This window comes from Helianthus annuus, chromosome 4, assembly GCF_002127325.2.
Source record: "Helianthus annuus cultivar XRQ/B chromosome 4, HanXRQr2.0-SUNRISE, whole genome shotgun sequence".
Classification (NCBI taxonomy): domain Eukaryota; kingdom Viridiplantae; phylum Streptophyta; class Magnoliopsida; order Asterales; family Asteraceae; genus Helianthus; species Helianthus annuus.
The window spans coordinates 43,183,926-43,195,883 of NC_035436.2; positions in this window are offsets into that span (position 1 = coordinate 43,183,926).

Consider the following 11,958-nt stretch of genomic DNA (forward strand, 5'->3'; position numbering starts at 1 on the left):
TAAATAGCCTCATGAATGGTGTTGTAAATTGTTCTCATTAAATAACAGAAATGACATACCATTCGATGATTTGCTTTCCTGTTGAATCGATATGCACCACTTTCTTGAACATCATTTTGACGTGAAACACGTTTTTCGTCTACATTGCTTACTTTCAACGCCATCCCACTTCTTTTCCCGTTTTTGTTAACCTTATCATTACAAACATGCATTTCCTTTCAATATATATATATATATATATATATATAGTATATACGTTATTGTATAAGAAATATTTATTGGAATATTTTCTTAACTTATGCTTAACTTACCAAACGATCACGTGTTTGTCGTCCAGTTGCTGACACGGTAGAATGATCATAAGTTGTACAACATATTAGTTGTTTAGGTTTTTCAGATGTAGAATCGGATGCAATCTGTTTACCTTTCTTTTTAACCTGTTATTACAGCTCGTAACATTATAGAAAATTAAACTACAATCGTCAACTAAGTATGTATAATAATATGAACAAATAACTTATCCGTTATTATGTTTCAAAGATTTACATCTTCTTTTGTCTGGTTGTTATTTCCTTCACTTACAAAACTCTTTCTTTCAGACTTCAACTTTTCTTTTCCAACACTTTTCTTATTCACTTCATGTTTCTCATCATTCATCTACATCCAAGATTTTTAAAATTCATTAACATCTGAGGATCAATATATTGTATTATAAAAAATATGTAAACTCATTACCCCAGTAATCAATTGGTTGATTGAGTCTTCTTGATCAGTGAAGATCTATTATACTATAACATCCGTAAATAAGTCGTATTGACTAGCAAACCATTTTAACTTACTTTAAATTACTTACAGAGTTGAAGTGTTCATAGTATGTGTGTTTAGGTATTTCAACAACTAAGTTGTCTTTAGTTGTCTCCTTCTTTCTAAAAACAACCTCAACTCCGCTACGATAAAGTGTCAAGTCAAACAATTCGCTGTTTGTTTTCATCAACATCAGTATATCACCGTCTTCTATGTCAATATATTCAAACATCTCTGGACACCCTTTAGCAAAAATGTAGCATGCATTTATTTTTTCGGTCTCAACTTTCCAACACTGACCTGCTGTGTATATGTTATAAGAATCTTTTACTGGACAGTAACAGTAAACTTTGTTCACATAAGCTGCTGGAATGACCTGAAAAGTCGTGTAATATTTTATAAACATATATTCATTTATTCCATTTGCTGACAAGTATAACAAAAAACAAATTCCTACTAACTTATAACTATACTTACTATGATCTTTAAATCTCCGTAACGGTTGACTGTCAAGAACGATTCATCACAAACGTTTTCTATGAAACAATGTATTTGTAGACATTTTTCTTTGATTATCCTCAAAACCAATAAGGTGTTCTTTGTCAATTTAAGACCTTTTACGATACTTATCTGTAGGATCGTATTCTGACCCAAACGAGTCGTTCAGAGGCTTTCTCCTTGGTTTCAGGTGCGGAATAACAAGAAACTAAGGTAGAAATAGCACGCAGATCACTTTAACTACTTGTTTTACTGATTTGACGCTGATTACACTTTAAATCTCGCACCGGCAGCACTTCGGCACGATTTCTACAACTGTTACAACTGGGATCGCTCATCAGGCTATTTATAGAGATTGGGAACCGCTTATTGGACAGGCCCAATAAGCGGCCCATACATGTTACTCGAGCGGTCCAACCATCTTGTCATAAAAGCGGTCCAGAACATGACCATTCGAGCGGTCCATGTATCTAAATGACTAATGACCGGCCCAACTATCTAATTTGACTCTATAAGCGATCCAACATCTAAAACCTATACATTTTCACTATTTCTAGTATTACGTGCCCAGATCTAACGTTCTAAGACATTGACTCGATACAAGACGGAATCAGCAGATGTAGTGCACCAACAGACTCCCCCTCAGATGTTGATGGAGTCGACTATCGAGTCACATCATGCTGTATCTTCACATCTTCAGTCTTGATCAGTCTTTGGGCTTCTCTCTCTTTATCATTCTATCATTCTAAGACACGAACGAAGATGTAGTCGACAGACAACTGCACCAACAGACTCCCCCTAGAATATTGAAGGAATCTTCAGTGAGAATCTTCAAACATTCACAACTCTTCAATCTTGTTCGGCCTTCTTCAGGAACTCAGCCTGGAATAATATCTTCTTCAGGAATTCCTTCCTGGAATCACATGCCTGGATCATTCTCTGGCTCTAACTTTCATCAGACTCCCCCTAACATAATGCTGAGATCTCTGTCTGGAAATCGTTATCACCATTGAAATCAACTCCTGGCTTTCTCTGTTTAAGCTCTCCCCTGGTTCTGATATGTCTCCTGGCTATTCGTAGCAACAGGATCAGAAACCTGCAAAACTCAACCATACTATTACAAACTAATACAATTTTGCAATTCAACTTAATGAATCGGCAAATTATATAAGAAAAATTATGAAGATCAAACTGTAGGTTACCATTCAACTTATTCATCAAGTTAATGAACCAAATTTGCATTTCAAATCTTCACAATTTTACACTCTCTCTCAAACCACAAGTTCAACATGTTTAGCACTTGAAATGTCAAATATCAGTTCTTCACACTCTGTTGTCGAAAATCTTTTTGTAATTTTCAAATATCAAACAAAAATACAATATTTTTGGATTTTTGAATTTAGAAAAATACAGAAATGAACACTATTTTTGAGAGATTGTGCAAGAGGATCATATCAGTTTTTGAGACATCACACAAGCACCATTAAGCTTTTAATCGTTTTAAGTTCTAAACGATTCACGTAGATTGACGATATATTTGTCCTCTTAAATTTTCATACAATTTTCAATCTATTCAGGATACTATTTAGGTGTTTTATGAACTTAGTTCAATTCATGTGTCCCACCTCTTGAATATACTCCCGTATCCAGAATCCCAATATTCAGTCTTACAGGTATGAACACTACAATGATGTCTTTATATAAATTAGGGGAAAGATGCGAGAACTGAGGGATCTCAGGTCAGAACTTCCGTTCAGCAGAGAGATATCAGCTTCGACTAAGCAGTGTGTCCCCTTTAGAGGATCTTTTCAGCTACAACAGATGATTATCAATTTTATTGTCTAATCAACTGAGGGCTTAATGCTATGTTTCAAGCATTTTGCGGAAAGTATTAGCCAAGGACTAGGTCAGAACTACCGTTCAGCAGAAGTCCCGGAATAATACCCCAGACATCATAGAGTATTAACACCTAGTATATCAGAATACGAGACCTTTCAAACGAGATTTCAGGGGTTACCTATATATCCAAGTAGTGTTCCCCACAAATTTCACAAGTTTAAAATTTTAGGTTTATATCCCGAATAAATCTACTAAAAGTACAAAAACCTATCGTCACATCATCAGTGAGACCGTTTATAACATTAGGCATTACATTTCATTAGCGTGCTGTGATTGTCCACTGATTTACTATCATCTCCTCTTGTTTTGCAACAAAACTCATTTTCATTTTTCATTTTTTTTAAATTTTTCAAAATTTTCTTACTCCCCCTAAAATCAAAATATGTTTCAATTTTGATTTTCCGAGGAAAAAATTGAAAACCAACTATACAAAAAAATATGACAACATTATGTGAATTACTTCAATTCACCATTCTTGTGCAAAAACAATCAGAACTCCCCCTCACAACAAACTATTTTCCCATAATGATTTCAAAACACTTAAGTTTGTTTCAATCAAAATGGTTTTTCCGGAAAAATTAGTTTGTGTTCCAACCATTTGTAGATTTGGGGTTATCTCATCATCTTGTTTTCTTCAAACCTTTTAAAGATTTATCATTTCCAGTTTACCATAAACCACCTGTAGAAAATCAAGTACAACTTAATGTCCCTGATTTACCACATTTGAGGCGAAAAATCACCAAAGTGAAATTTCTCAAGAAATGTGCCGATTCATGATCCACGATACCATCTTGGGATCTCCGGCAGGTCAGGTTTTTCTATTTAAACAATTTCACCCAAGCCTGACTGCCCTTGGGTGATTTTGAATTCTTGCTCAACAATGGTGGAAATTTTTTCTCATCCATTGTTAAACTAGAATTCTCAACTTTTACCTCAACCAATGGCTCCTCTGGTTTTACCATTCCAGAATCATTGCCTACAGGTGGCTTGTCCGACTTTGATCTGTCAGATTCATCGCCGACCTTCTCCTTCTTCTTCTCCTCTTTTGTCCTCAGATTTGTATCTGATGAATTCTTTTTGCTTGTTTTTGCAGCTGAGGGAGTCGATTCATCAGAACTTTTAATCTTTTTGTCCGGTGAACCCGAGGACAAAATCTTCTCGAGATATTCTCTCGCTTTCTTTCTCTTCTTCCTCAGTCGGTCTTTCTGCCCCTGTGAAAGTTTAACTTTCTTTCCTGAATTGACTGTACTGGAACTTTAGGTTTCAGAACCTTTTGCTCCTGGGGCTTGACTTTGACTGGAATCTTTGCCGTTTTCTGAGAATTAACCCTCAATCTTTCACTTGATTTCCTTGGGCAATCTCTGGCAATGTGACCTTTGATGTTGCAGTTATAGCACCTCCTGGTCTCATAATCCCCATAGTGGCAGTTAACAGCAATATGCCCCTGATAGCCGCAGCTGTAGCACACTCTGTTATCATACCTATCACCATTTTTAGTCCAAACGCTCAGATCAAAGCATTGTTTGGCTTGGTGATACTCCTTCCTCAACTTTGATGAATTTGACTTTGAAGCACTGTAATCTGTCCTGCACCCAACAATTTTTGAATTTTCATTTTTTAAATCTTTTGATTTTTGATTGCGATTGGATGATTGAACTGATGAGTTTTTTTCTTCATTTTTAAATTTTTGTTTCTGTTTTACACTCTTCTTCACAGGTTTCTGCTTAGAGCATTCTCCCTTTTCAGTCGAGTGTAAAACAGTTTTCTGAAATTCTTCTTTTAATTTCAAAAATTTTTCCTTTTTCTTAATTTCAGCATCAGATTCTGTCTCAGACTCATCTGCTGAATAAAATTCCTCATTTTCATCATCAGTTTTCTCATCACAATCTTCAACTTTTTCACTTATCGGCATAGAATTGATTGGTTTTGGACAGGGAAAATTCAAACCGTCAGATTTAGTCACAAAACCTTTCAATTTCTTCTCAAGTTCATCAATTTTGTTCCTCGAATTTTCAGCTTCGCTTTCAAGCTGAGATATTCTCCCAAAATGAGACTTGATTGTTTTTTCATTATCATTCTTCAAATTTTCAAGAACAGATTTTTCATCCATCAAAACTTTTATCTGTTCCTGAAATTTTGATTCATTCGTTTTCAGGTTTTTGTTTTCCAACTTGATCCAGAAATCTTCATCTTCTGATGATTTCTGTTTGCTTTCAAGCTCTTTTTCCAACTTTTTGATTTTCACTTGAGCGTACTCACCTTCTTTTTCAAGTTTGATAATTTTCTGAAGATGGGAATTTATCATTTTCTGTTTTTCAATGTTGTTTTTACTAAACACATTTCTCCCATCTTCAAGAATTTTCAGTTGATTTTGAAATTCTTTTTCACTTTTTGATTTTTCAATTTCAAAATTCTTAATTTTCTCTCCAAAAACCTTTTCTTTTTCTTTCAACTTCTTGTTTTCAAATGTCAAACTGTTCAAACCAACCAACAGTTTGTCATTTTCAGCTTTCAACTTCTCACAAATTTCCTGAACCATAAGAATCTGTTTATCATCAGCTTGCTTCTCATCTTTCAGCTTCTTGACTTCGGATGTCAAACTTTCCACATTCTTCAATAGTTTGTCATAGTCAATCTTGAAGCTGTCACACTTAAAGCATACTGTTGCATTCTTCACAGATTCTTTAGCTTTTGAAGTTTCTTCTTCTTTTTCCCTGAATGTACCTGCACAAAATATTTTAACGAAATCAAGAGGATTTCCATTATTATCAATATAACAACCTCGTTTGAAATCGTATTTCATCACATATTTTGCTCCAAGACATACACATATTCTTTTATCTATTTCACCAATCACATTCAAACTTAGATTCTCTAGGTTTCCTTCTATTTTGTCAATCAATTCTCTTTTATTTTTATCATTCTCATAACTATGTGTTTTGAGTTTTTTAAAAAACTCTGATGAATTCAATTTTGATATCCTAGAGAAACCAGAATTCGATCTTATATTCGTCAAAATATCATCCCATTCTGTAGGTAAAGCATCTGCAATTTTTGATACTTTTTCTCCATCTGTCAACCTTATCTCATATTTTTCCAATTTGCCAAGTAAATAGTTAAATCTGCTTTCCATCTCCTCCAAAGTCTCATTCTTTTTGCACAAAAAATTTTCAAGCCGCATAATCCATATCTGTTTATCATCTTGTTGTTCATAACTACTATACAAACCATATCCGTCATTTAATCTTTCAAGATGATAGTTCTCCTGTTCATCAAACACCATCGCCATGTTTCGCTAAAATCCGATACGTATTTGTTGACTAATACACGAACCAGGTGTGATAGGAAAAACGAACCAAAGAACAATTTTGCCAAATAAGCGGTCCAGATAATCGAATCAGAATTGGTCCGGATAAGCGGTTCACAACTAGTCCAAATAAGCGATTCAGACTTGATCCGAATAAGCGGTTCACAAAAGAATTGAATTTGGAGCGGTCCAAGATCAATCCGTCCGAATGAGCGATCCAAGACCTTGTCCAGATAAGCGGTTCAAAGAGCTGTTCGATCGAATGAGCGGTCCACAATTTCAAATCCAAATTTCACCCACTTAAACTTCGAATTTTGATTTGAAACTTTCCAGCATTTGTCACGGTACTATTGCGCACAATCCCTGAGATTTTGACTGAATTCCGACCGTGAAATCTTTCCGAATCAGAAAAAGAAGGTGTAGAAGTAAGAAAAAGTGACGAAATCCGGCTAATTTCTGCAGAGAACCTCCTCCTGAGCTCTGATACCACTTGTAGGATCGTATTCTGACCCAAACGAGTCGTTCAGAGGCTTTCTCCTTGGTTTCAGGTGCGGAATAACAAGAAACTAAGGTAGAAATAGCACGCAGATCACTTTAACTACTTGTTTTACTGATTTGACGCTGATTACACTTTAAATCTCGCACCGGCAGCACTTCGGCACGATTTCTACAACTGTTACAACTAGGATCGCTCATCAGGCTATTTATAGAGATTGGGAACCGCTTATTGGACAGGCCCAATAAGCGGCCCATACATGTTACTCGAGCGGTCCAACCATCTTGTCATAAAAGCGGTCCAGAACATGACCATTCGAGCGGTCCATGTATCTAAATGACTAATGAGCGGCCCAACTATCTAATTTGACTCTATAAGCGATCCAACATCTAAAACCTATACATTTTCACTATTTCTAGTATTACGTGCCCAGATCTAACGTTCTAAGACATTGACTCGATACAAGACGGAATCAGCAGATGTAGTGCACCAACATTGTCCATCCGTCAGTGACAACACTTTCACCACTTACACTTTGCAGCCATGCTGTACAACTTATTCCGCTTTCATGATTTATCGTTACCTTTGTCCAGTTCTAATAATCTCCTCCCACAAGCTTTACAAACTCAATTGGTAATGCCTGTAGTTACATTTACTAATTTCAGTTTACATAATAAAGTTTACACTTACTTATTGTAGGCATTACAACATACCAGTTTCAATGATTTAAGGTCTTGTAATAGAGACAGGCAGGACGTAATCATTTTTGTATACCTGTGATATATAACATTTAAAATTAACTGTTAGTATTAATACACAATGTGTTAAAATGTAATCTTATCTCATGAGAATATTATTCCTAATTGATAATGTGCAATAGATCTCTTCTGTATACCGTTTCAATATATCAGTAAATATATATATATATATATATATATATATATATATATATATATATATATATATTCGTAAAATATCTCTTTTCGCGTAATCGTACATGGGTTAGGTTATTTTGGAGCAATTTATATCTTATTGACTTATAAAATTTAATAAGTTGTCTTTATAGTGTTTGGGTTAGCTTATTTAAGTTATTTTTGTGTTTGAGAAGTTGTTTTTGATAAGTTAGTATTTGTAACTCCTCACTTATGACTTATATAAGTTAATAAGTACTTTTTGAGAAGGAACCCCCAAAATAAAAAAAAAATTTATAACAGAATCATATGTTTTCATCCGTGTGTGTTTGGGATTCCTTCTTAAAAATGACTTATTAACTTATATAAGTGACAAGTGAGAAGTTAGAAATTCTGACTTCTCAAAAATGGCTTGTCAACACACAAAACCCTTTAAAATAAGCTAACCCAAACACTCAAAAAACAACTTATTAACTTTTATAAGTCAATAAGTCATAAGTTGCTCCAAAATAAGTTAACCCAAACACCCCATATTGTTTGATTGCAACTTTTTCATATATTATTATCATTATACTGTAAACATTAGTTCGACAATGTCCATAACATGCAATACATAAGATATATATCAACTATACATAACATATGAGAGGTTGATCGGAGCAAGGGATTCATGGATAGGTGTGTTTGATGCATTTGACGCCCTCCATGGGGAATTTCAATATAGGTGTGAGAGATCAGAAGATGATTGAAACCTAAAATCAGATTTGACGTCTACAAACAAGTTATTCGCCAGAGTAACCATCATATGTCGCTGATTAAGTATCTAACAGAGGTTTAGAAAACTAATAGAACTTAAACGGTTTAGATTTACAATCGGAAGTTACCTTTTTGTCGATCAAATCTTCGACGGCGATGATCTTCAAGGAGATATGAAACGCCAGTGATGATGAAGTTGTTTTGATTGTGATAGATATGATGTTGATTGCGTATCTTTTTATTATCTTTTATATTTTATTGTTTGTTTAATTAAATAACTAAATACTTGAATATTGGTGGTATGGATAGTGTTAATATTAGCCATGGTATTGCAACTGATTCTATATATTGTGTTACTGCGTCTGATTATTGTGTTTTGCAACTAGGTGGGTTTTCTATACATTATGTTATGTGTTCTTGTCATTGTGTTTAATTTGTATCCAATGGATATTAATTTTATTAAATAAATATAAAGAAAGATTAAAGAGTGAAATATGTATAAAATATTATACGCTACAATTAACACTTCCTAAGATTTCGACGACTCTCGCCTTCTTCCACGAGATTTCATTCTTTCTTTTGTTTTGCAGATCGGCTAGGATGTCGCAGATTTTCTGATCTTGTTTCAACAGTTGTGTGATAAACTCTTCTGTGTTGTTCTTGAAATCTGATGGGGGAGAGTGGAGGACTTCATCAAGCTACCGATGCTGCTCCAGGTTCGCTTGTAATTGTTATCATTGATGATGCCGACTTTTCTGTTTAGTTCTTCATATGCTCCCTTTTCTTCGAGAGACCATATAGAGAATTGTAATAGATTTAGTTTATGTTGATCTAACTTTGATAGATCTCATCTATCTTTATTTAATGGTGTTAGCAATTGCTATGTTAATCAATTTAAAAATAGTTACTTAAAAATTTTAAATTGTGTGAATTAGATGTAAGATTTTAAGTTAGTACGTATGACAATTCGATGTATGAGAATATAAGAACAGTTGTAGTTACTAATCACAATCGAATAAAAAGTCATTATTATCTTAAATATAGACATGGTTATTGATGTTCTTAATAGTTGGATAATAAGTCATTGTGTTTTTTACAATGGTTTGTGTTTTGCCAACGAAATTGTATATTATAGTATATATTGTGTTTTTTTAGCTTTTGTGTAATATCCTTGGGAGATCCTGAAAACATCAATTGCTTTTTTTGTATATGTATTCTTCATTTTATGATTTATTGTATATTATAGTATACATTGTGTTTTTTTGGCTTTTTTGTAATATACTTGTGAGATCTTATTAACATTAACTGCTTTTTTGTATATGTATCCTGCATGTTTATCATTTATTACAAGTCATTATTATCTTAAATGTAGACACTGTTATTGATGTTCTTAAATAATATTCTCATGACATAAATATAATCTACGTTTGGTTGTCGTTGATTTCAAAGCGTAGTTATCCTCCACCTGTAACATGTTTAAAAATAAAGTTCAATGCAAAAGCAAAGGCGAGTATACAAGTTTGATACATACGTAGCATAAAAAGATAAGTTTCAAACAATTCCATGTGACAAGCTCTTGATACAAGATAAACAATAAAATCGGCATGTGTTCAACATATCAAACCAATGATGAAACGCAATATGCTCATGACATAACCACAAGTCTACGGGCGGTGCGTTAATCCTATAGCGCTATATTTGTCACGGATAGGCTCGTACGAAGTTAATGATAAGTCTAACACAAGATGTCCTCAACCCAAGTTTAAAGTATCAAGCAATCACGTATACAAGCATGTTATAGGAATGTTTCTGCAATTAAGTAAAATGTTCATGTGTAAGTTTTGGTAAGTAAACATGTTATACTCCAAAAAGTGGTAAATGTAAAGAGGGGTTCAAGTATGCTCACATTGGTTGCGTATAAGAATCTCTTGAATTATCGCACGAGTAAGGATGGAAAATTAATCCAAAAGAACGAGCGAGAGTGATTATCCAAGATATGAATTACCACACGAGAGACGATTACTAAAAGTTAAAAAGGATTTCGAATTTTGAAGGTTTCAATCTAATTATTTAAACCTTATAATTTAATTCAATAATTAACGTGTAGTTTTAAAAAAATCATAATAAATTGTTTTTTTACTTTAGTTTACATGGGTTTATTAAAAGAAAAAATGAATTTATAATAATAATAATAACAATAATAATAATAATATTAGTACTAATAATAATAATAAATAATAAATAATAGTAACAACCGTTGATTGTGTAAGACTTTTCCTTGTTTCTATTTCTTCACATATACACAAAACTTATGTTTTTTTTACTAATATATATTGAATCATATAGATTATTACAAAAAGTTAGGATTATATGTTACAAATATATTGAATCGAAATGAACAAATGGTTGTCTTTTATGTTTTAACCCAACCTGAAATCACTGTGTTACAGTTTAATAAATCTCAATCCAAAGGATGAAGTTGCCGTATGAAACAAGAAATATGGATCGTCTAAAATGTGCAATGTAGAGAAACAAAAAGGCATAAGAAACTTATACCGAACGATATCGCGCACAGTCCCGTCGTGATCTTCGGGCGACTTCTTCGAGTTCCGGCAACGACTTCGTCTACGATGGCTTTGGTAGTTTTTTGGCGTCGTCTTCGAGTTCCGGCGGTGTGCGGATGACAAGTGATATAGGGTGAGCTTGAAATGAGGTGATAATGTTTATCGAATCCGAAATATATATAGGTGGCTTAGTAACGGTTTAAGCCATGGTTATGGTTAAATTTCTTAATTGGTCTTTGCAAAAACTGAAACACAATTTACTGCAAAATGATTGTATTCAGCGGCGGTTATATATGAACATATAACTGTTACGTTTCTGCTCTTGGCGGCAATTATGCAAAAAAAAAAAAGAAATTCAACGTAAAGTATTGATATATATTAAACTTTAGTAAATCAACGTGATATCAAGACATGGTCCAGTGGTTAATTGTGTACGCCTTTAAGAATGGGAACGCTGGTTCGAGCCCTTGTTCCACCACTTTTGTTATTTTGATTTTTTTTGGTAGTTTTTAAAATAACAGAAATAATCCCTGATTTTTGCCGATGTACAACAGCTCCAATGATTTATTCCTTCTTTTAACAATATTTTGAGATATTGTAGATTAAGTCACTTTATTATAATATCTTGGTTAACTAGGTTAACTATTATATAAAATAAATAAACTTTTTAGGTAGTAATATTAATTAGTTTAACTAGATAAAATAGAATAGGTAAATAACCAT